The following is a 27,185-nucleotide window of genomic DNA, read 5'->3' as shown; positions in this document are numbered from 1 at the left end:
ATACTAATGTGATAAACTAAAGTGCCACATGACACATTAAATTTATAACAGTTTGCCTAAGTGTGCATATTCCCCTCTAGTGACTAGTCCACACATGGATTAAAGCCTAATACTGCTGCCAGCTAAAAGGATTTATTACTTTTGCTTATGTAGTAAGGGTCTGCACTGTTGCTGCTGAAGGTTTTGAGTGCTGACAACATGTAGTGGGATCATTCTGCATTTACCATGCACCTTACATTGCCTCATTTGCAATCTGCTCATCAATCCATCCCTCCCAGGACTATTTTGGATATTCCAAATATCATGAACAGCTTCAAAATGGATGTCAGTAAAAAAAAAAATCTGCTTAAAAATTTTATCTTCTTCCCCTCAGAATCCATCTTCTGCACCACAGTTACACTGGGCTGAGGTACTGCAGAGGAAATATTCATCCTGATTTTTTGACAGGTTTAGGACCCATCAGGACTAGCCCTAGCAGTTTTATAGCATGTGTAAATGATGATTCCTAGATTCCTCCACAAGACATCGAGAAAGCATCACATAATTTTCATATGTTTCTTATTTTATTTCTTTACATTTCCTTTATTTTAGTGTTACATAACATAGGGTCTTCTAAAATTCCCTTGAAAATCCATAATCTCCCATAGATACTCTAGTTTTAAAGTCTGTAGTTAAAAATTGATAGAAAGCTTTCCCCTTCAGATAAAGGCCAGACTAAATGTTACCAATTCAAAAAAAATAGTAAAAATTCCTTCGCCTACTTGAAAATAGGATAATTAAGAAAGTCATAAAGATACCAAGGAATCCCTTTGTTAAGGTGAGATCAAAACAGATTTAATTCATGATTATGCAATGAGACATTACATTCCCGCCAATGGTATAATAAATGACAAATCATTATTAATGTGTTTGGTATCTATTTAGGGCCTGATTGAAAGTCCATTGAGGTCAACAGGAATCAGATCAGGCCCTGACTGGATTGTTTTCACAGATACAGACTGAATCTTCAGGAGCTGTTCCTGACATCACAAAATCCAGAAGTGGCACTTATAAATCATTTATGCTAGATAAATGAAGCTTTAACACTTTCAAAGCCCCTTGTAACATGCAGTATCAGATCTTTCTTATTGCTGCACTTGAGTTTCTCTTTGGTGAAAAACACGCTGTAAGTTTTAGAATCAAGGCGTCAACATGAAATGTGCTAATTACAGGGGTGAGTCTGGAAGGTGAAAGGAACGTTTTTGAAGCTGAAGATTTAAAAAGAGAATATATCTTATCTTCTGCCCACTAGGTATGCCTGTGACTGAATTCATATGGGATAGGTCTACACTTACAACTACACATCCAACTAGCAGTGTAGACAGCGAGGCACTACTTAGTCGAGTAGGATAGAGAGATGTCAGAACCGAGGGTATATCCCCTACGTGGCTCTGTATGTGCTGAAGCAATGACTTTCACTGCTATTTTTACCAGTGTAGGATTCTGCTTCTCCCCACTGCTAGAACTTTTCCCTGCGGCCTCCCCCTGCCATAGCCTGTCACTACATGTTGCAGTGAGCATGGCTGCAGCCTGCCTTTCACCGTGTTATGTAGCTATACGTACCCTATACGCCACTGCAAGTATAGACAAGTTCATGAAGTAACATGGGATGTTTCCCTCCTTTACTCGCACCCTAGCTGCAGTTCTTCCTTTTCCCACTTTTCAGCTTTAGTTATCGTTTTTCATATCTTTTCCTTAAAACCTTCTCTCCTCTTATCCTTTATTTCTTTTTTAACTAGAATGATTTTCTGAGCTTGACAGATGCCAACAATAGAGTGAGTACTGGGAAATGTATTGATCCCATACCAGGGCTACAAGCTCTCATGGATTTGGACTACAAGCCATTCAGGGGAATGAGAAGGTCTAAGAAAATTCTTTGTACCCTGCAAAGAATATCAGGAGGACTTTGGGTCTGTGAATGCAGGAAGAAGTGCAAACACAGTTCCTGTCTACCAAGCAGGTTGGTGGGGCGTGTGCAGATACTGCCATCCTTCCTGAGACTGAGTAGAGTAGTGCTTTTTCATGAGAAGTCCTGTGAACTTCAGTGGAGAGTAAAAGTCCTGCTCAACTTAAGGAAGGACAGCCGAATGTCACCTGTAGCAAGGTGGTCTGTGTGGGTCCTACAGAATGTCAATTAAGGCTTCATGCAAAGCCCATTGAAGTCTTTCAACTGACTTCATGAGCTTTGGATTAGGTCTTAGGTCTCTTTGGCTTCATTTTTGAACTGACCCATTTGAGCAGTTAGCATTTTATAAAATCACTGGAGCTGGTCAATGTAGAATAATGCCCTCACCTCCTTTTTTTTTTTAAAACCAGGTCTGAAATTGACTTAGTGTATTCAGCTGGCCAATGTTAACCTTTTGGCCTTTATGCTAGCCATTTTTCAGAGGGAGATCATTCTATTTAAACTCCTGGCTACCAGTGCAAGGTACTATATGTCTAATTGGTCATGCTATTTCTGAGCATGCAAAGTTTGGTGGAGAATAGGTTCACCTAGTTTCAAAGGCAGTGTCAAATTTTGTACAACCTGAGTCACAAGCCATACCTTCCGCCAATTGTGCCAACTCTGTACATACAACTCTGTGCCCTCTTTCTTACTGTACATACATTTTCTGAATGTCCGTTGTTTCACCAGGAAAGGAGATCAATAGATCACCATTAATGTAGATTTCTGAAGACAATTTAAACTGTTCACCTGTTTTCTTAGCCTCCCCTTGATGATCATTACAGAGGAGAGAAATCCATCAACTCTCATGCTTCTGCCTCACAATGAGGTTGATCTGAATTACACTGAAGATAATGGGAGTCTTTCAATTCACTGAGTTCTTTTCTCTTCTCATCAGCTTATCTCATGTATATGTCTCTGTGTCCTCTTTGTAAAGAAGTTATGTTCTCCCTTTCTTAAGGTAGGATACCCCATATTTAACAGAGAATGGGGAAAATCTGTAGAAAACACATGGGCTTTAGTCCCTGTTGTATTTGCTCTTCTTGTATTCTTTTCTCACTCAAACCCTTACATTAGAGAACAGCATATTAATTATGTAGAAGCAGAATAGGTCACAGATGGCATATGTAATAGTATAAAAAAATTATGGGTATTTAAGTGGTCTGTACAACAAGAAATAAAGAAAGAAAGACATTTGTCAAGGATTTACTCCAAATGATATTTTTAAAAGCACTTGATAAGCTTTCATATAAAAATGAGTACTCCATAGCCAATGTTAGTCAAATTTTGAGCGCATGTACATTTTTTAAATGGGCTAATAGTATAGATATTTTTAGAGCAATTATAAACTTGAGGTCTGAATTTGACTTTGATCAAATTACAGGTCAGATGATTGGCATTCTACATCCCACCCTAGCAGGAAAGTTGGCTCTCTGACCCATTCTAGACCTTTGGAACCTGAACAAGGCCCTTCACTTCAATTTCTTTTATCTGAGCCTGCTGGGCTCTGATTGGCTGCTTCCTTAGGCCTCTCTAGGCAGGCCTGGAGGACCCACCTTCACGGCTCCTTTCCTGACACTTTGTTGGTTTCTAGAGCAGAGTTGTTGGACCACGGGGCCTCCTGTATGGCGCCTCAAAGACTAGTGGTACCCCATTACAGGCGGCCAGTCCAAACCTGAGTGGGGCTCTGACCCTTTGGGCTAGGTCACAATGTCTAGACTGGGGAGTTGGGCCCAGCCCCATGGGATGCCACTATGAAGTGAGTTGCCACTGTGAAGTGAGTTCAGGATTGGCCTCCAACGCACCTTGGGGGCAGGTCCCAACCCACTCCCTCCATGTGGGTAAAATAGATAATTTATTTTTGAGAATTTTATATTATTTTATTAAAATTAAAAAGAATTTAATGGCCCTCTACTGATAGCCAGAGATCTCATCACACAGCATCATGGCCAGGTGCTGCACCTCCTGGCATGGTTTGTCAGTTGTTAAAGCACAGGAGACTTTCTTCTCAGTGGCAGTTCAGGATGTCATCCTGAATATTAGGAAACCTTCCCAAAGGCTGCTTAATCTGAGTAAGTGAAAATGTTTGTCCATCTGGGCAGCCTCACATAATGTGTTACTTACTCAAAGAGTCACTCAACCCTAGACTACCTCTTGTATCTTAAAGAGTCAGGTCTAGCCCTCAGCTCCATTAGAGTGCATCTGACCACCATCTTATCATGTTGCCTTCAGAATGATGGTTTTCACTTACCCTATCACAATAAGGTTCCTGAAAGGCCTAGATAAATTGTTTAGGCCTATCAGGGATCCAGTGCCAACTTGGGATTTTAATTTGGTGTTGCCATGCTTGTTTATACATCATTTGGTGAAAGGGGCTTTCTTAGTGGCCATCACCTCCAGTAGGAGAGTGGGAGAACTGATTGCACAGGTCAAGATCTGCCTTATACGAATTTTTACAAAGACAAGATTCATCATAATATTGCATGTTTTAATTTAATAACGTTTAAAGATTGTCAAATAACAGGCTCAAACAGCATGGGCGGCGGATATAACAGGCCAGGGGAGGTTAAGCCTCCCCAAACCAGGCCCTGATTCTACCCATGCTCCTCCCTCTTCCCCAAGCCAGCGGGAGCTGAGCTCTGGCTGGAGGCCAGCGGGTGTACCCCATGCTGCGGCTGGAGCTGGGGCTGGCAGGCAACCTGGCGCTGGGGCTGGTGGGCAGCCCGACACTGGGGGCAGCTGTTGGGGGACCCGGTGCCCCACTGCTGGAGCTGGCTGGTGGCCCGGGGTGGTTTGCCTGGGGCTCCTCCAGCTGCCTGGGGGGGTGCTTGGGGCTCCGGCACATGGGGAGATGTTAGAGGTGGGACTTCGGGAGGAAGGGGCAGGGCCATATGGCTAGCCTCCCCGAAGCGAGTCTCATGTACGCCCCCAGTTCAACAGAATTATTTAATAAAAAATTAATAGTCAAAGATTCATACAGCAGTATAAAGAAGGAAGACATACTTTACCACCCTTATAGGTAGTGAAGAGAAGGTAGTTTGGTCCCTTCCTTTGTATGTGGTGAAATGCAGATAGTGTTCATTCCCAAACTAACTTTCTGATTCTCTTTCCTCTTATAGGGTGTGAAACAAACAAACGTTTTTTTGGAAGGAAAAATACTTTCGCATGATTAATTTCACCATGTGTTCTGTTTTCCTGATTACTGATGCAATTTCTTTTATGGTCCTTGGTTTACTTGATTGAGCAAAAAGGAATGTTTAATCCACTCATTATTATAAACAGCTGTGACAACCAACAGTTCTTATAGTGTTAAAACCATCTTTCAATGTCATTATTTCATCAATTACAGAGCCCATCTGTAATAATAAGTACCCCTTATTAATCATCCAGTTATGTTTGTAACCTACTTCTGTAGATATTTTTTATTAAGTTGAGTGCTGTCTACCCTGGACACCTGGATATAATAGTAAAGTCAAGCTAAAAAGCAGAGTAAAAGATTACACACTCCATTACTGAGCTCATTTTCCCTTCTGCTAATTAGGTTCAACTGAAGGACAAAGAACTTTTTAGTTTCAATATATATGTAGAAAAATAAATATATAGATACAATACAAAGGCTTTTGGTTGGCATACAAAAGAATTACAAGAATTTAACATACAGAAATCATAAAAGTTAATATTTACTAACCGGCTATACCCTAAGTTCCTTTCAGAAATGGTGTCTGATTTTCACTTGAATCAGTCTATATACTTATGACTGAAAGAACCCTGTATTCACTATTGAATACACACTGTTGAAATATGGCTGGCCAATAATATCATGGTGAACTGTATGTGACAACATTACATGTAAAATTATGAATTCCTCCTGTATGATGTTGTTAGCACAAGTTCAAAACCACACAGCCTTGTCCAGGCAAAAATTGTTAAACAGGTCTATCCTAAACAAAGGAATGTGTATTTACGTAAACAAGGTCCTTGAAACAGCATGGGGAGGAAATGGTGGAAACAGAACAATTTGAATTTCAGCAAAAAAAAAAAAAGCAGGGGGAAAAAGAGCGTGGAGCTTCCTTCATCATCAGATTTCTTGTTGCCATCTTCATTGCTTGAATAAACTTTACTTGGAGAGCTAACCTTCAGAAGAATTCACTTCAAAGGTGCACTGGACTATAAAAGAAAGGGGCAGAAACCCCACGTTTTCTCTTTCACCTAAGAAGGCAAAACCAGCTGCACCTTTGGGCCTCTGGGAGAGATCCTGACTAGGGAGAGCGTTAGTCGAACTTGCTGGAAGACTGTAGGTGAGAAAGACCATCTTGAACAAAGCTTTAAACCAACACTTGCAGGATTAAGGTTGATATGCACATTTTCACTTTTATTTGCTGGTAAACATTTCTAACTTTAATTCTTATACATGAATTCACTTAAAATCCTATCTTCTTTTGTTAATAAACTTGGTCTTTTTAAATCTAAACCAATCCATTGTTGTAAAGTAGCAATATTGACCCTTTATGGGAGTAATGGATCTTAATATCTGAACTGTTCAGGAGAGGGCTGGACAGTGCAGAACACATGTTTTGGGGAAAATTGGGGATTGGGAGTGTGTTGGGGTCACCCTGCAAGTCGTAACCAAGCCTGATGGAAGCCAGAGGGTGATCAGTGTGTTGCTGACAGATTGTTGGTGTCAGAGCTACTGAGCCAAGGGTGCAACTATACACAGACACACAGGGTATGACCTGCATGCTGGTAGGCTGTTTGTGAGTGGCCCAGGTTGGGAGCTACAATAGGAAAGAATTGTATGAGACAACCCCTCACTGGTCTGGATTGCACCACAGAATGTGACAATATGTATGAGTTTTCTTTCCAAAGTCTCATGCCCCTAAGGATGAGTGAAGGCTTCACACCCTAAATGTTAGTCATGCTTAGGTTTTTTCCCTGCACAGGACAAAGTCCTTTTGTGTTTCTTCCCAGCTGTTAATTTCATATGCAGCACATATGAGAGGACAACTATTTACAACCCAGAGACCCTCAAAATGGATCACCACCTGCAACTCTGTGTGCTATGCTGCCAAGTGGGTAATGCCTCTTGACAAGCTGACAGCGTGTTCAGCTATAGCACAGTGAGCCTCAGCAGCATCGGTGGTACATGTTCCTATTCTGAGTGTACACAGGACAGAGACATGGTCTTCAGTTTCTATATTCACCAGACACTATGCACTGTCTGCTGCATCAAGTGACGATGCAAATGTAGTAAAAACAGTGCTTCAATCTCTCTTCTGATGATATTCTGATCCCCACTGCCTGGGAGTCACTTGCAGTATAATGGACATGTGCAAGCACTCAAAGAAGAAAAAAATGGTTACCTGGTTATAACATTGTTCAAGATGGGTTGCATATGTCTATTGTATGACCCACCCTCCTTCCCTGACATGCTGAAGTTTGTCATCCACTTTCCATGCATGAACTGAAGGAGGTGCAGGACAGCTCTGCTCTTTATACAGGGAGTCCTTGGACTTACGATGCCCGACTTATGGCAGATGCCACTTATGCTTTCAATTGACTGCCCATTTCGTCCCTACATCGCCCTTACGATGAAAGCCAGCAGGGAGAACAGCACACATCACATGCTGAGCCTCAGCCAATCACTGATTTCACTGTTCAAGCTTTCTGATTGGCTGAGCCCGGGGCTGGGAGCCAATCAAAAACAATCAGCAAGGCTATCCAGCAAGAAGCTACCGTGGCCGTGGAAGCCAATCAGACAAGCGACTGAAAGGGGCCCCCTTCCCGCTCCATTCAGTGTAAGGCAACCATGGAGTTATTTACAAGCAACTCTGTAAAAAGTTAGCCCAATTCTGCATAGTATGTTGCTGGAATTCTGAGCAGCCGCCTGCCTCCCTGTCTGTCTGCCCAGCCTGCCTTTCTGTCCAGCCTGACTTAAGACACCCAACTGCTGTTCTTTGTGGTTCTTCTTTTTTTTTTTTTAAATGGCAGAAAAACGTAAATCTGGTGCAGGTGATGTTTCTTTTTCGAAGAAACGCAGAACAGTTACTATGGAAACAAACATGGACATCATTAAGAGATCTGGAAAAGGGGAGACAGCAACTGAGATCAGCAGAGATTTGGATATCCCCCGAACGACTAACAAAACCATCCTGAAAAACGTGGTTAGAATTCAGGAACATGTCAAGGGCTTGGCTCCTATGCAGTCAACTATGATAACTAAGCAGCATGTTGGGATCATTGCTCAGGTTGCAAAACTGTTAATTGTTTGGCTGGAGGATCAAAATCAATGCCGAGCTCTTGTGAGCTTAGGCATACTTCAGGAAAAGGTTAGGAGTCTTTATGCAGCCGAGAGTTCGCGGAAGCCCCCAGCCAAGAGCCCTTCAAAAAGTTCTGGAAAGTCAAAGCATATGTGATTTTACATGTTTATTTGAATGATGTTTACCAAATAAATACATTGATGTTGCTACATTAGTCATCTATAATTCATTTAGTACAAAAATCTGGGTTATTGTGGTGAAAATAGTGTATCAAGCCTTGGTTCAGGAATCAATCCTCCCCCTTTATACTATTGGTTCCTATGGGAAAAGTGGTTTCAACTTACAACACAATTCTGAGGGACGAATTGTGCCATAAGTCCGAGGACCTCATTAGGAATGGTATGAGATAGGAAGGGCCACTCCTATGGGCACCACTAGGGAAAACTATCTGACATGGGGTGCATGGGGTGAACATACCTACAGTGTAATGGACATATGCAACACATCTCAAAGAACAAGAGCTCAGAGAAGGTAACTGTTTTTTTTACCTGATATTTAATTTTCTTGGACATTTGTTTTCTTAGCTCATGGCATGACCCTGTCAGCCAGTTTTGGCTATGTCTGATATATCTCTCTGAGTATGGTGAACAGCTGCAGTCCTTAAAAGATTTGCATATGGGTCAGTGAAGACTGACATAAAGATCTCTTGTGGTTAGCGCAAAATGCGTATCATGTAAGACAAAAAACATGCTAAATGTGAACATCTGATGTTCCATGTTGGCAAAATCTCTTTAAAAATTATATTAATGTCTCCACATCACTGGGCTAGCATATCCAGCATGGTTATTGGAAGAGAAGAGATTAAGTCATGTTAGTCAGAACTGCATTACAAATAATCTTTTTAGCAGTGCTCTAAAATCATACTACAAATTGCTTCCAGCAAGTTATGTCTAGGGCCAGGTTATGATTGGTCTTTGAGCAGATGTGCAGGGGTGTACATGCAAGGACCATGTTGTGCACTTTGTGCCAGGACCAGTCACAACTTTAGTCCCTGTATTCAATGGAGTGTATTTAATGTTACTGTCCCCCGGGGCTCACATTGCCTAGGAGGAGGTGGGTCCATGGGTTCCCACTTCCGTAACATCCCACAGAACAAGTCATACTGAAGAAAGTGGCTACGCTATATGACCTATGTGCTCCCCACTCACCCTTAGAAATCTCAGATGGATTGTTCTTTGCACGGTCCTTACTGAGGCATGGGTTTAAAAGACAATCAGGACCATAGAGTACGGAACGGACTGAAAAGAAAGATATACTGTATCTGATTAAACATTCCTAGGCAAAGAATAAAAAAGGCTTTAGAGCAACAACAAAAAAATGTATGAAGTATGAAGGATTATTACTGGAGCCCTACATTTTGGAAAAACTAAAAGCAGACTTCCCTACTCAGATATTCAGCCATTTCCACATATTCTGCACCCTTCTGGCTTAGATTTCCCATTGGTCTCCTACCAAGCCATCAATAAAAGCTTGTTGATATCAATGGGAGATTGGGGTATGCAGGTAGAGCAGTGCATTGAAATTATGAACCACTGGGCAGAGAAGAGAAGTTTGTCCAAACTCTCTCAAGAATTAAGGTGAACTCTGGAAGCTAGCTGTTCAAGCCAAAAACAACAAGGAGTCCGGTGGCACTTTAAAGACTAATAGATTTATTTGAGCATAAGCTTTCGTGGGTAAAACATCTGTAACTTTCACTCCATGCATGTGAAGAAGTGAGGTTTTTACCCACGAAAGCTTATGCTCAAATAAATCTGTTAGTCTTTAAGGTGCCACCGGACTCCTTGTTGTTTTTGTGGATACAGACTAACACGGCTACCCCCTGATACTCTTCAAGCAAATGTTTACAAATTTATTTCCTGTTTATCTTAAGTGAGCCAGTGGAAGTAAAAATAGTCACAGGGTTGCTGTGGCCATTCCTTATGTACATGAAGTCCTCCACTTCAATCGGATTAATTTGAGTATGTCCATCTTGTATGTGAATCTCAAGATATGACTAAAAAAAAATGTATATTGAATACCGCACTACAGCTTGCATTCCCTGGCTGGGTAGACTGAATTGTCTGTGCTGGTGTTGGAATCACTATTGTACTGAGAGACTTCAGAATGGCTGTATTTTTAAGTCAACCATAGGATTAGGCCAGGTTTTTTTTGACTCTGTACACTGAGTTTAGCATCCTGGTTCAGGAAAACATCCCAATTCAGGACAGTATTTAAATATTTGGGACTTAAATGATGTTTTCCTGAATCATGGTGTAGTTGGGCAAAAATATATACTTTTATTATAGTCAGAAGAAAAATTCATTTTAATTATGGTATAAACTATAACTTTCATATTAGTTCCTCAGAGTCTGATCCAAAGCCCACTCAAGTAAATGGAAAGACAGCCAATGATTCCAGTGGCCTTTGCATCTTAGGGCTGACTGCTTAATGGGCATTATAGCACACACTAAGGATGACTTAGAGATATGAAAATTCCGCTGGTAAATATTTGTCAGCATTCATAAGTCAGTGTAGAACATTCAGCCAGTGTAGAACAGTCAGTCATTTAAAAATGCATTTATCTTAACGAATACAATGGCATGTCTGAAAATCTGGTAGTAACTAAAAACTAGGAAGACAGCTCTTAAAAAAAATACATTGGAGATGAATATGCTTGTCAAAGTTTTCAATCAAGCATCACTGACTGAATAGCTAGTGGAGATCTTTATTTATCGCTTTAAATCCACCCACATTTGTCCTCAGATTGAAAGCAGCACAAAAACAGACTGCACAGAAAACAAAATTCTCTTATACAAATGCAATCTTTGCTATGAAGTAATGGACGCAATGTAATTACCACCATAAAAAGATCATTAAGAAAACTCTAATATTTTGATTCTCCTCTACTTCATCACTTTTCAAACCAGCTAAACTATATAACCACTTAACTTCCAAGAAACTTCCCTTCAATTATTTAATTAGGCAAAAGGGGCTTATACCATCTCAACTTCCCACCATAGCCAAGAGACCACAGCTGTTGGAAGTCTAACTTGCTATATACTGTCCACAAACAACATCCTTCCCCTACTTTGTATTGTGCTGCAAGTCATCTTCCCTCTTTATCTTATTTGCTCTTATGATATTGGTGTTAGGTCCAGACATCCATCTCCACAACATCCAGTTTCAAAATACTGGCCACAGAGTAAAGCTGGCTGAAATAGTTTACTTTATTCACTGAAAAATTCAATTTTGGTCAACCAGAAACGACATGCAATTTGACACCAATTCACTGAATAGCTTTAGCAGGAGTTCTGGGGGTGGGAGGAGGGATTTTGGTAGGAGGTAGCAATGCCCTCCTTTTAACTTTTAGGGTTGTGGTTAGCGCACTCACCTGAGATGCGGCAGACCTGATGTGAAGAAGGAATTTGAACTTAGTCTGCCACATTGCAGGAGTGTGCCATAACCACTGGGCTATTGTGGTGTGGGTCTCTCTGTCTCTTCTGTTGGAGTTGTTTCACTTTTTTATAAGTAATGCAATAGCTAGTGAAGCAGGGACTCAACCTTGGGTTTCCCATATCCTGTGTGAGTGCCCTAACTACCTGGCTATAGAGTCATTCTCACTTTTTTCTCTGGTCCAATCATTGTCTATGGTTGTTATGAATTGCCGTTATGAATGATGATAAATAGTCATTTGGTCAGGGAGAGACATGAGAATGACTTTACACCATGATAGTTACAGCACTTCTCCATATCAGGCAAGGATGGAATTGAACTCTGGGTCGCCTGCAGCCTAGATGAGTGCCCTCACCACTGGGCTGAAAGAGAAGGTTGCCACCACCATCATATCACCTTCTTCTGACCATTTTGTGAATCTACGCTGAAAAAAAATCCATTTCAGGTGAAATGAAACATGTTTTATTCAACCGCAAGCAGATATTTTCCATTCACTGAAAGTTTTTGTAATATTTGGATTTGATTTGACCCTAAACATTTTTTTTTTAATTTTTCAGAACTGCCAGCAAACTGAAAATCAGTTATTTGTCCATCTCTTCTATACATTCTAGAAACCTCTTTCTCCAAAAAGGGGTAAACGGAAAGACTGTGGCCTCCCCTTTTTCCTGCGTGTGTAAGAGGAAATTGATCTGTTTTAAAATTACTATTTCATTATTAATTTCAACAGTTGATTTCAGTGGAATTACACTGCTGTAAAACTGTTGTAATGGAGTATAGAATCAGTCCTATCTACCCAGCAGGACTGCAAGGGACTTCTGGGTATAAGGAAACTTTCTGGACACACCTAATGTATCCATTGTAGTCTAGAAGATGTAGTATAGCATAGTTTCCTTTTAGAGATTTTGAACATCCTATGGTATCTTCTCCCAAGGGTGAAAGAAGGTAACCTGTCTTTGATTCAGACCTGGAAACACCATAAGATATATTTACCTACTGAATCATAAAGAGAATTTTCTTTGAAGTGGACGCACAAGAATGTTGGAAGTCTGTTGCATTTTGAAGTTTCACCTGTGTTGCTCATTTCAAGCTGTCATTCAGTGAATTCAGCAGTGTCACCAATGTTTCGCAATCAGTTGCTGATATAGATTAAAATCTTGCTATGTGGATTCTAAATGAAAGAAACCTTAGTTTTAAAACGTTTAAAACAAGTTTTATCTGTTTATTGTGGGGTGGGCAGGTTGTTCTGGATTCTAAGACATTTATAATTCAGATAATCATTCAGCAACAGCATGATCTGAAACTCTTAATTCTTTCCGAAAGATACTGCAGGGGGTGTTTTGATTTTAGTTTGGCTCCCGTGTTACATACATGTAAGCAGTGATTAAATGTGGCAGAGATTTTCTTCTGTTCAGAAATACAGTGTTATGGGGGAGATTTTTAGAGACACAAAGGGCAAGTTAGGCAACCATTGGCTTTCAGAGGGAGTTGAGTACGCAACTGACCTTAGTGCCTTTGAAAATCTCTTTTTACATGCTGCATGGAATATCTAAAAACCTGTCATTTTTCTGGTATTGGTGCTCCTAATTAGAGAGAGTTTAAAAATATCAACATACGGGGAAAATATTTCAATGATTATACATTTGCTTTGCAGCTATGAACGGAAGCTTTCTGTAAGCTCGAAAGGCAAGTGTGTCGCAATTACTAGTCCTCTTGGAAAACGTAGGTCTGATAGCATCGTATCGCATCTGTGTGTTTGTTTTTAATATATGTTTAAAGAGTGATACAAAATTATGGCCTCCACTAAGGTTGCCAATGGAAATAGAAGGCTGAGAAATACACTCGTACAATGTGCTGGCACCTTCTCACATGCCACTAGTACTACATAATGGCTGGGAGGGCATTTCAAGTAGAGTCCATTCCTTGCTGATTTCGTTAGGCAAGCTGGCATTTTGCAGAATGTTATTGAAAGTCGTTTGTTATATTAAATATAAGTGTTAGAGGAAGAGAAACAACTGTATTTTAAAGTATTCCACCACAGCTTTAAGGGCCTAATCCAAAACCCAATGAAGTCAGCGGAAAGACTCCCATTGATATCAATAGGTTTTGTAACCGGGCTGTATAATATATCCCAGCTATTTACTTTGACTATTTAAACGTTTATTTTTACCTGCACTGTTCTTCCCGCAGCCTCTGACTCAAACTTTTTCTTCTAAGGCTCTATGGAACAGATAATTAGTTGAGAGTAGGGCCACTTACCAGTGTGATGGGGAAGGGGACAGAAGAGGAGGAAAGTTGGCTAAACAGCCAAAGCCTAACCTAGAGATGAGGATTGAAAGAAAAGCACCAAGGGAGAAGAAAAATGCAAAGGGGAAGAAAAGACAGGTAGGGGACATAAATGGAAAAGGACCCTCAAGAAGCTGGAGTGAGCAAGAGGGGGATTGATATAAAATTAAGGGAAGAGGCCGCAGGGAGATCATGCTTCTATATAAAATTCTAGCTGTGGCCCCAATTCAGCAGAGTATTTAATTTTAAATGCTTTTGATATTTTAAGCAAATCTTATGAAATGCTCAATAAACAAGAAAGTTATAGGACCAGGAAAAAGGGTGAACTAGGTGTTCTCTTTCAGTAAAGTATTTAGGCACATATCTAACTTCAAGCACATGCCTGGGATTTGGGAGACCCAGGTTTGAATCTCTATTCCACCACAGATAGCCCATGTGACCTTGGACAAATAACTGAGGGACAATTTTTAAAGGTATTTAGGTGTCTAGAGGTGTTTTTGCTAAGCTTATTAGGTTGCTGGCTGCATCTTTAGGTGTCTAAATACCTTTAAATAGCTGTCCTTTAGTCTCTCTTTCCCTCAGTTCCCCCCATCTACAAAATGGGGATAATAGCACTTCCCTACCACATAGGGGTGTTGTGGATAAGTATATTAAAGATGGTGAGATACTCACACGCTATAGTGATGGGGACCAGAGAAGTATCTTAGGTAGATAGATGTGTAATCCCATGGATTCAGAGAAGAGTGGTCCATTTGAAGATATGGTTCATTGCTTACCTACATCTCTGTGACTTCTGTCACAGTGATGTTGAACACTGTGATTCTTTTCATAATGTTGTGTTGTTTATACTTTAAGAAATAAACAGAAGAATTCCTAATGTGTTTTGCTTTGAAGGGCTGAAAAAAAATTCCTCTCATTTTGTGTAGGCTCACAGGGAAAGAGAACAGATGGCGTTCTCTCAAAATCTGTCACTGTACATTGATGCTTCCTGCTTGTGTGGACAACTGCTATGTGGCATTGACTGTTCATGAATGTCGCTTTTCTGTCCCTGACATTGCCAACAGAATATTACCTTGCATCATACCCTCATCCAGGATATCTCGGCTTCTTGATACAGATGCTTGATATATACAGCATGTTAATTTATAGATTTTTTTTTCCTTCATCTAACATTCTTCATTTGCTCTTTATCCTCTTTCCTCTCTCTACATACACACAGTCTTTGCTTGTTGCTCTCTTGGTTTCCATGACTTGCCAATAAAGCTAGAGTTAAGATCTATGACTCAATCTCTTGCATATTTGCTAGCCAGCAGGATCCAACTTTTCTAATCAATCTGTCTAACTATTTAAGACTATTTCCAGAAAATCTATTATCTTTGGATCTTTGGATGCTGTTGTCTTTTGCAACCAATCATTTGTGAAACCCAACACCCGCTCAAGCCACTCTCATTCAACAGGAATTTCACTGAATTGATACACTTATCAATACAGATGGCTTCATAAGCAAAAGTGAGATTGGAGGAAGCAGGTGCTCTAACGTGAATTTCACAATTGCAGCCATCAGCTTCACACTAAATGTGTATTATCATCAAAGTATAAAGTTCCAAAAGGTGTAGCTAGCTATTCTATTATACTTTTTCTAGTCCTGATTGCTAGTTTCTGGGCATGACAGACAAGTTACCTAGAGTTAAACAAATATGTATGGAAGTTCCTTTAGTGTGACAAATTGGGTAAAATTCTCTTTCTCTTTCATAGGCTATTGAATGTGTCCACAGTTGTTGATTGCAGTGTTTTCCTTTCTCTGTAACAATCACAGGACTGTGCTTGCTAATAGTCCAGTATTTCACACACTTCAGTTAATGACTTTATACTGGTATGTGACCATACACGCACTGTCCTTCCGTTTCTGCACGTGCAATTGGGAGATAATATTTACCCACTTCTGTAAAGTGCCTTTGAGTCTATGGATTGAAAGCATAATAACATTGTTAAATATGGTTTTTTATGCTGTTTGTATGTTTTCTGCTTTTAGGTAGAGCACAGGGAAAAGGACGAGGGGACAGCTTCAGGGGTTGGAATCTGGATCCAGAACTAAATCTGGTGGCTCAGCCCCATCTCTCGTTTCTAGGACGTCCGTTGGGATAACAGAATTTCCATAGCTGTACTGTGACAGGTTTCAGAGTGGTAGCCATGTTAGTCTGTGTCATAAATATAAAGGGAAGGCTAACCACCTTTAAATCCCTCCTGGCCAGAGGAAAAACCCTTTCACCTGTAAAGGGTTAAGAAGCTAAGATAACCTTGCTGGCACCTGACCAAAATGACCAATGAGGAGACAAGATACTTTCAAAGCTGGGGGGGGGGAGAGAAAGGGTTCTCTTTGTCTGTGTGATGTTTTTGCCAGGACCAGAGCAGGAATGCAGGTCAGAACTCCTGTAAAGAGTGAGTAAGCAATCTAGTTAGATGTGTGTTAGATTCTGTTTTGTTTAAATGGCCGATAAAATAAGTAGGCTGAATGGAATGTATATTCCTGTTTTTGTGTCTTTTTGTAACTTAAGGTTTTGCCTAGAGGGATTCTCTATGTTTTGAATCTGATTACCCTGTAAGGTATTTACCATCCTGATTTTACAGAGGTGATTTTTACTTTTTCTTTAATTAAAATTCTTCTTTTAAGAACCTGATTGCTTTTTCATTGTTCTTAAGATTCAAGGGTTTGGGTCTGTGTTCACTTATGCAAATTTTTATCAAGCCTTCCCCAGGAAAGGGGGTGTAGTGCTTGGGGGGATATTTTTTGTGGGGGGAGACGTTTCCAAGTGGGCACTTCCCCTGTTCTTTGTGTAACACTTTGGTGGTGGCAGCTTTTAACCTAAGCTGGTAAGAACAAGCTTAGGGGGTCTTTCATGCAGGTCCCCACATCTGTACCCTAGAGTTCAGAGTGGGGAAGGAACCTTGACAGTATGCATCAGCAAAAATAACAAGGAATCCTTGTGGCACCTTAGAGATTAATACATTTGTTAGTCTCTAAGGTGCCACAAGGACTCCTTGTTATCATAGCTGTACTGTATATTTGGAGATTATATATTTTGTTTTTCATGGGTTACACCACTAAAACGTAAGTCTCTAAAAATTAGTATTCCCCCATATGTAGGCACAGACTATTGGTATATAATTTAGGCATGATATCTAAGATCATTGGCAGCCCTGTTGATAAGTACTTTGGACCTGCTGGTTGTTACAAAAGCCTTCCCTTATTAAAATAATACATATTTTGCACTTGTGCAGTCATATGAGAAAACCAGTTAAAACTTTGGTCCACTAAGCTGAGTTGTCACTGGAGAGTTTTTAATCTATTTACTTATATTTATTTCGTTTGGAAGTGTTAAGAGACCAAATCTGAAACAGAAGGATCATTAGAAATAGTTTTTTGATCATTAAGCATAACCCAGCACAGTGTTTTGCTATTAGTAAATGCTAATATATCTGTTATTCAGAATAAAATCTTCTCTGGGTTTATCAATTATTTTTCTTTCTTTTATTAAACAAAGACAAAATAAAGCAACTTTGCAATAGCTTGAGGTACATCAGTTACCATATAGTTAACAAATTACGAATATATAATTGAGTAAATATTTGGCAGTTGTCTGTAAACACTATGGCCTCAACCCTACCACTGGCCCTCTGTGGATAGATCCCTGCACTATTTGGAAGCTCCATTCTACGTTTTCGGTGCTTTCACTGGCTAAAAGTGACTTTCTTTTTCTTTTCTTTTTTTTGTGTGGAAAGTCTGAAAAAAATCACTTAAATTGCAGAGCCCAATAACTCCTTATGAAAGTAAAATACTTTTCCCAACTTGAATAAAAAAATGCCACACTCTTTTTGCACACAACTGAACTTTTAAATTTGATATGGTAATGCTTCTCATACAAGAATGCACCCATAGCCAAGTTTGAATAGATTTGATCATACAGTAATAGTCATATAAGTAATAGAGCTTGTTGAAGTTTTCTGTTGGAAAAGTCTGATTCAATAGAATCAAAATATTCCATGGGAGTATGTTGAGTCCATCAAAAATGTAAATGGAAACTGCCGGCCTGGTTTCCTGCCTAGCCAAGTTGCCTGTCTCCCAGGTTGCTTGGGAGCCCGCTAGATGGGCTGTAAAGGACCATGGGACAACAAGGAGCTTAAACTGGAAATTTTTTTTAAAAAAAATCCATTTTCATCCTTCCAAAATAGATGTTTTTGACAATGTCCATCCTGTAGAAAATTTCACATATTTGATTTTTGTTCTAGTGCGGAACAAAATGTTTAATGGAAATGAAAAATATTCCATGGATGGAAATACCCATTCTTTCACAGCTCTAATTAAAAAAAGCCTTTAAAATGGCATCTATACCTGCAATAGAAAATGTCTGAATGTTTGCACTTACATGGTGATGCAGTTTTTGTGTGTATATCTCCCCGGGTTGCCAGCTCTTGTGATTTCATTGCAAGACTTTCTTAAAGCTTCAGTTCCTGGAGTGAGTTTCTAGCCTCAGAGTTGAAGATAAAACTTGACACAAGAATACCTTAAATGTTCAAAAAACAGAAGGTAAATTAATAGAACCCAAAATGTATTATATACTTAAAATCTCATGTTTTTAAGCCAATCTCATTAATTTGAAAGGCCTGACTAATATACTTTGCTTGTTGCTGGCAATACTAATTTTTCATAGATGTACACTTATCAAAGATCATTGTTAGTGCTTTTCCTTCTACCATGTCAAGAACATATTAGAGTATTTAAGGTGGGTTCTGAGTCTGATCCAGCAACCACTGACTTCAGTGCACTTCGGAACAAGCCCTGTGTGCAGTTGCTACTTTAAATTCTTATAGCATCTCCATGGAGACTTTCAGCCCTTTGCTTTCTTTAAAGAAAAAACAGGGAAATGTAAATACCAAAAAGTTACTAATACAACAGTCATGTTGTGAAGTTACACTAAAAAACAGGAAAAGTAAAAGTCATCAATGTGTTACTCCAGTTCTATTTTGTCACTTCATGTTAACTTAGCCACGTGATGCATACAATCCAGTATGGAGTATTTTCTGTTCCTATGTACCTTGCTAAATTAATAGCAGACAATATTATATATGTACCAGGTTGCTGTAGGAAGAATGATTTTGCAATTACTGACACTTTTTGTTTTATGGTGCTACCTTAACATGGCATATAGATTTTTACATTTAATATATATATGGAACAAATCTTGTCCATATCTGAAGGTAACAGCAGTGTAAACATTGTCTAAGAAGAGAAATACTTCCAGAGACCATACATATTTCCTGAAAGCCGAGGGTATATGCATAATCAAAAGAATAACTTTCCACTTGGCATTATATTTTTTTACTACTATTACTTCTGGAAACAGTAAATACTTGTCTTGTTACACCTTTGGATTTTTAATAATCAAAACACTTATCTACAGAGGCTTTATATCAAAATAGATAATTTCCCCATGGACACATGTTGGCGAGCCCAGCCAACAACTTGACTACTTTGTCCTCTGGTTAGACATCATTGGTGACATCAGAGGTAGAATGCTTTCCTTCTTGGAAGGACAATTGCAGAAATATTTAATTTTGGCAACAAAGTACATTTTAATCAAGCAGATTGAAGGAAGAAAATAATTTCTCATCAAGATTCTACAATATATAAAATAATGTGTGTATAATACCGTTTCACAGCACTCTGCATTTATAATACAGTGTATCTGTATTTGAGGATCTTAAAGCACATTACACCATGGGGATTGTCGCAGTTTTACAGATGATGAAATTGAATCACAAAGTTCATTTTCTTGTTTACCATCTCACTGTTGGTGACAAATTCAGAAATAGATGCCTGTTTCCTGCTTTAACTGCTAGACCACATTCCCTCTCTGTATGTGGATAGTTACATACAGTAGATAAATACATATTAGTCACCATTAAAATGTCAACATTTGCCATACTCTTATGTGAGCTATCAGTTAGTCATCCCATTTTAAGTATAGGGAACTACTGCAATATCTCTGATAGCACCATGTGATTTATTAAATTTCAACTTTTTAGGTGTTGATTCCTTTGTGTGTGTGTGTGTATACGGAAATAAAAATACTGCTTTTAAAATCCTCCTTATAAAATGTTAGATATTTTCAGTGTTTACTGGCATGAAAGTCAATGTGTTTGCCCAGTAAATTGCACAAACCTTCAGAAGACTTTCATTTGGCAAGGCAATAAAGTCACAGAAATAGAACTATTGACAACTCTGTGGTATTAATGCCTTTATAGTATTAATATCTGTACTGATTACTAACCTGACTGAAGCATATCCAGTATGCTTCCACTAGGAAGGAAAAGTAGTATTGATTCTATTCACAAGGAATCCCCAACAATAGAAGAAAACCAACTGATTAGATTCTAGTTGGAATTTTTTTATTATTATTATTTTTAGCAGATTTTTGACAAATCATAACAAAAAAATGGAGGAGCTGGAAGGTGGGTGTTGGAGCTGCTGACAGATCATTTCTTCCTAGAACCTGCCTGTAAATAGAGCTTTCTGTGAAATATATTTCTCATTCGTCACTTACTTTCCCTTTGCATTCTCTTTTCCTGGTGTTCACTGATAGAATATAGCAAGGCTTATTGGTAGAAAAATAATTTTAGCAATAATACTTTTTCTGAATATATCACTATCAATTCAGCAGTCTGATCTATGTCACTGATTCTAAGGGCTTGTCTACATTAACAGTTAGGTCGATATAAGCTGACTTATGTCAACCTAATTATGTCAGTGTCTACACTACAGCCTTCCTCCCAGCAAGGTAAGGCCATGTCTGCACTACAAAGTTACGTCGGTTTTATGTAAGTCGACAGCGAGCCTCTGATTTAAGAAAGTGGATCTTGCGTGTCCCCGCTATGCTCATTATGTTAGTGGAGTGCCTCTTCACTAACATGGCTTGCATTGCCACATGGAGCCCTGCACTGTGGGGAGCTATCTCACAGTACATATAGCCAAGTAGAATTTAGGGTTGGGCTTGTAATGCCTTATGGGATCAAAACGTATGTGTGGGTGGTTATGGGGACATGGCGTTAGCCTCCCAAGATGCACTTACCTCACTCTCTCCTTCCCTCCCTGAAATCAATGCAAACAAATCAAGCCTTTTTTGCGCCTTTTTTCATAAGCCTGGGTTACTCGTGCAGATGCCATAGCACGATAAGCATGGACCCCGCTCAGCTGTACACTGTTGTTGTGAGCATTACAAACACCTCATGCCTTATCCTGCAGTATTTACACAGCCGAAACAGGAGCTGGCGCGTAGAACAATGTGATACCACGCAAGCAGCCATGCTGGAAGCCATGGAGCGGAGCAATTTGCAGTTGCTGGCGACCGTCACGCATCATCTTGACATGTTTGAGCGCCACTTCTGGGCCCAGGAAACAAGCACTGACTGGTGGGACCGTATTGTTATGCAGCTATGAGATGATGAGCGGTGGCTGCAGAACTTTTGAATGCAGAAAGCCACTTTCCAGGATATGTTTGAAGAGCTTTCCCCAGCTCTGAAATGCAGCAATACTAAAATGAGAGCTGCACTGGCAGTGGAGACATTTGCCATACTCTGATAGCTCTGTGGAAGCTTGCAACACCAGACTGCTACCAGTCAGTGGGGAATCAATTTGGAGTGGGTAAATCTACCGTGGGATCTGTTGTGATCCAAGTTTGCAGGGCCATCAACAGACTTTTCTGCTAAGAAGGGTAGTGACTCTGGGCAATGTGCAGGACATAGCGGGTGGATTTTGCTGCGATAGAGTTCCCTAACTGCATCGGGGCTATAGATGGAACACATATCCCTATGTTCACACCAGACCACCTTGTCAAAGAGTACATAAACCAAAAGGGGTACTTCTCAATGGTGTTGCAAGTGCTGGTGGATCACAGAGGCCGTTTCACTGATATCAATGTGGGATGGTCGGGAAAGGTCCATGTCACACACATTTTTAGGAACACAAGTCTGTTCAGATAGCTGCAAGCAGGAACTTTCTTTCCAGACTGCAAAATAACCATGGGTGATGTTGAAATGCCAATTGTGATCCTGGGAGACCCAGGCTAGCCCTTGCTCCCATGGCTCATGGAGCCATACACAGGCAGCCTGGACAGCAGTAATGACTGGTTCAATCATAGGCTGAGCAAGTGCAGAATGGTGGTAGAATGTGCCTTTGGAAGTTTAAAAGACAGATGGCATTGTTTTCTTAGTAGGTTAGATGTCAGTGAAAGAAATATCTTCATTGTTATTGCTGCCTGCTGTGTGCTCCATAATATCTGTGAAACAAAGAGAGAAAAGTTTCTGGTGGGGGGGAGGTGTCAAGGCAGATCATCTGGCAGCCAATTTTGAGCAGCTAGACACCCAGGCAATAAGAAGAGCACATCGAGGGGCTCTGCATCTCCATGAGGCTTTGAAAACCAGTTTCAGCAATGAGCCAGAGTACTGTGACACTTATCTGTTCCTTACCAAGCTGTCCCCTTCATTTCAGGTACTCCCCTGTCCCTGTACATTTCATGTACTCTCAATGATGCCACCACTGTGTACTGAATGAATAAAGAGCCTTTTCCCCTCAATCTGTTAAGTTTTATTATGCACACAGAGAGAGAGAGAGCAAAGAAAAGTAAGATAACCTGGGGAAAAAGGGGTGATAACACTGGGGCGGGGGGGGGGGAACAAGGACAGCTTGCCTACAGTTGTACTGTAACAATCAAAGGTGTTGGAATGGATGCCTTCTGGTCCTTGTATCCTCCCCTGGAGCTGAGTTCAAGGGATACTGAATTCCCCCCCCCCTTCCCCCTGCGTCCTAGGACATTTAGGGGAGGAGGATGTGGAACTTGGCGATGATGGCAGCAGGTTCAGCATAGGCTGCAGAGGGACTCTAGCATCCAGCTGCCTTTCTTGAATCTTAGCCAGACGCCTCAACATGTCTGCTTGCTGCTTCATAATCCGCAGCATCTCTTCCTGTGTGGCATGCTCTTGTTTCCTGCATACTCTCCTGTTCTCCCTGTCCATGTCCAGGTTTTCGGACAGTGTAATCCTCCATGCGCTGAGCTCCGTCTTGTCACTCTCGGAGGCACGCATTAACTCATTGAATGTGTCCTCCTGAGTCGTCGTCTTCTTTCTTCTAAACTGGGAAAGTCGCTGTCCCGGTGTGGAGGACGCGCCGACGGACAAGATTTCAGCTGCAAAGAATGCAAAGCACAAGGGTAGCATTGACAGTGCATACATTGTTTCTGGTGCAAGGTTAATTCTTTTTATAAAAAAAAAACCCGCCCCTCAATGCACTTCACTGCAAGCCACAACGTAATCACAACCGCTGGCTACTGCAAGAGTCCGTTTGCTGCTCCATCCATGGTGTGTAAGGCCATGAGACATGGGCGAGAGGTCTTGTGCTGCAGCTTTTGTGAAGACATCTTTGGGATCACTGGTTGCAACTTCAGAAAATCCCCCCATTTCCCTAGCAATCTGAATGGTGCTTTAGAAGAGGCACCAGTGTAAAACTCCCCAAATAGTTTGATTTTTACAAAAGCAGCACTGGGATGGGGGGAAAGGGAGACAACTAGGAAGCCCTCCCCCGTTTTTTAAAATGCTGGTTGCATTACACGGTGATCCCTTCAAACCACAACCATGGCATGCTTGGGAAAGCATGGTTGTGTGACCCAGAATTCACCAAACAGGGGTGGATTATTTGTTGAATTGTTTGCGGTTTCAGGGCTAGCATTCAAAACTTCCCCCGTTTCCCCTAGGTGACCCTATGCAATATCACAGTCCTGAGGGTAACAGAGGTGGAAAGGGAGCAGATGCTGCAAGCATCTGGGTACAGACCTGGTCCTTATGCTGCAATGCTGTGTGCCACAATGATGCCAGCAGAGTGAATACTGGAGTGGCAAGGGAAAGTGTCCTACTGTGGTGGACAAATAAGGCAGCCCTTCCCAGGAACTTTCTGCAAAGGATTGCAGAGTACCTCCCTGAAAGCTTCCTTGATATCTCCATGGAGGATTCCTGGGCCATCCCCGTGCACATAAACAGTCTGTTTTGGAGAGCACCCTCTGCATAGCTGGAGTGGCCACCAATACCCACTATAGCTACTTTTTTGTTCAGATTCAACATTAAAAATAATAGCATGTAACCCCCTACAGTTTGAATGGAAATGTGCACTCACCAGAGGTGCCTTCCCCGGCATCACGCTCCACCACCAACTGGCCCTGTGAAGGGATGAGCTCCAGGGTTAAAAGACAGTTCTTGGCTGTCGGGGAGAATGGATCCTCCACTTGCCTGCCTCGGATTCTCCTCCTCCTCCTCCTCGTCAACAATGTCCTCCTTGTTGTTGCTCGAGGTCACCCAGGGCTCCTGGGAGGTATCCATGGCGCGTTTTGGGATAGTGGTGGGGTCACCGCCGAGAATCGCATGCAGCTCCTAATAAAAGTGGCATGTCTGTCGGGCAGAACCAGAACAACGGTTCACCTCCCTTGTCTTCTGGTATGCTTTCCGAAGCTCCTTTATTTTCATGCGGCACTGCTGTGTGTCCCTGGTGTAGCCCTTCTCCCCCATGCGATCTTGGCATAGATGTCAGCATTTCTTCTGCAGGATTGGAGCTCTGCCTGCATAGACTCTTCTCCCCACACAGCAACAAGATACAACTCCTCCTGTGTACTCTATGCTGGAACGCGTTTGCTTCCTTGGAGCTCCATGATCAGCTGTGCTTACGAGCTCTCCGTGCTGATCAAACAGGAAATGAAAATTCAAAATTACCTAGGGCTTTAACAGGGGAGCAGCTGTTTCCTGTGTACCTGGCTGACGTGCAGTGGAGTTGAAAGTGCTCTCCAGAGTGGTCACAGCGGAGCACTGTGGGACACCTCCTGGAGGCCAATGCATTCAAATTACACAACACAGTGTCTACACTATCCCTATGTTGGCCCGTGGATATGGAATCAAGCACAATGCCTCTCGTGGAGGTGGAGTACAGAAGTCGACTTCACAGGCCACTTAGGTTGGCAGAAGGGACTCAGTACACCAGTAGTGTAGACACATGTTAAATTGACCTAACACGGCTTATGTTAACTTAACTTTGTAGTCTAGACCAAGCCTAAGTGCCCTACTATACTGACATAATAACTCCACCTCCACAAGAGACATAAGGCTTATGTTGGTGTAGTTAGGACAACAGTATCTGTGTAGACACTGGGACCCTTACATCACCTGTCTTATCAATTTCACAGCAGGAGCCATGAAATTGACAAGAAAGCCCTGGCTCTCCTGGAGAGCTAGGCAGCTGGATCGATCCCTTGGCCTACATCCACAAATGTACTTATGTACCTAAGTCCTATACTTAGGCTCCACTGCAATCCCAAAATTCCTGCTTGGCTGCTACCTAACCATGTAGGCACTTAAATTCACTTGGCACCTTAATTTTCAGAGTAAAAGTTTCCTAGCTGCCTACGTTTCTGCATGTGGGCATGCACATTGCTGCCTCACTCTAGGTGTTTGGGTACCTATCTCCTGCCTAACCCCAGTATGATCCATGAACTGTGGGAAGATAGATGGGCAAATTCTATTTTACCTGTGGGGCCCAATCGAGGATTGGGTCCCATTCAAAGTCTGGCAGGTGATAGTATCCAACTTATAACTTTTAGCCCAGTGGTTACAGCTCTTATATGGGATGTGGCAAAAAGAGAGAGAGAATTTGAACATCCGATGAAGTGAGCTGTAGCTCACGAAAGCTTATGCTCAAATAAATCGGTTAGTCTCTAAGGTGCCACAAGTACTCCTTTTCTTTTTGCGAATACAGACTAACACGGCTGTTACTCTGAAACCAGAATTTGAACAGGGGTCTTCCACTTGTCAGGACAGTAAACTGACCACTGAGCCATGGGATAGTGTGATATGCGCCTCCCTCAATCTCTCCTATTGAAGCTGTTTCACTGGAAATAATTAAATGTACATGTTGTTGGGCCAGAGAGAGAGAGAGAGAACAAGCATGAGAATTACTCTATAGCCTAGTGGTTAGAGCAGCAATCTGGGATGTAGGAGACCCAGGGGCTATTTCCCCTGCTCTAATGACTAATTATTAATCCACACTAGAACTGCTTCAACAGGAAAGTTTGAAGGAGCTCCACATAATACTACGCCATTACTTGGTGTTTAGAGAGCTCTCCTGAAAGGTGGGAGACCCCGATTCATAAGCCTATCTTCCCGTTAGGCAGAAGGGAGAAATGAACCTGGCTTGTAGATTGCAAGCAGACAGATATCCCTGTGCAGCCTGGATTTAGGTGAGAGGGGCGGGGTTTAGCAAGCACCCCTCTGGTTGGCATCTCCAACTGGTTATCTTAAACAGCACTGGCTTTTGTAGTGCCTGTCTCTTCACCTTAATTTCATAGAGAGCCTAGGTGCTTAACTCAGGCGTTGTGGATCCTATTGTTATTCCTGTGATTTTCTAGGCTCCTATTTACCTTTCTTTCACTATTGCTTCATCAAACTTGGTTTGCTTTCCTTTAAAAGTAATTTATTTCTAATTGGTGAAAACATTGTCTTTCTTAGTGCTGATTTAAGGAACCAATAGCTGTAGAAGGCAGTCAGGAGTTTGCCACAGGGTGGGATGCAGTGGGGTGGGAGTGTTCCTTCAGTAGACGTGGTTTCTGTGAAGCATAAGCTATATTTTTGTCATACTATGCAGTGAACATCCAAAGTAAATTGGATTATTGGAAAGGAGTCATTCTCACTTTAGTCATGATACACATAAATCACTCCTAAGTGATTTCAATATGTTAAGCTGCATATCACATTCGAAAGTCTTTTTGCATATTTAAGTTCCTTATTCTCAATCATTTGATGTTTGAAGGTAACTTAATGTGTGAAAAGATTTAGAATGGTTTTTATTTCCTTTATTGAATTAGGTGGCTATTATGTTTCAGAGGTTTTGATCCTTTAGTGAAGTCAGTGGGACTCTGCACCAATACAAGGTGAGGCCCTGCGTGATTCTCCATGTAGCACTGTTCCTAACAAAGTGGCCATTAAAGCCATATTTCCAACAACTTTTGCTAGATCAGGCCCCTGCATCATAATCTGGTGTTCTCTAATTCTGAACATTTAAGTGGTCTGATGCAAACTCCGCC

General features: G+C 41.1%; 1 protein-coding gene across 1 annotated transcript in view; it reads left to right on the top strand.

Moving 5' to 3' along the window:
* The window catches only part of SNTG1 (syntrophin gamma 1), an 814,219-nt gene that overhangs the window by 251,013 nt on the left and 536,021 nt on the right, over positions 1-27,185 (top strand). The gene's annotated exons all lie outside the window — the stretch shown is intronic.

Source organism: Natator depressus, chromosome 2 (genome assembly GCF_965152275.1).
Source record: "Natator depressus isolate rNatDep1 chromosome 2, rNatDep2.hap1, whole genome shotgun sequence".
Lineage (NCBI taxonomy): Eukaryota > Metazoa > Chordata > Testudines > Cheloniidae > Natator > Natator depressus.
The sequence above is the reverse complement of the archived record's forward strand: the minus strand, read 5'-3'. Positions and strand labels throughout refer to the sequence as shown.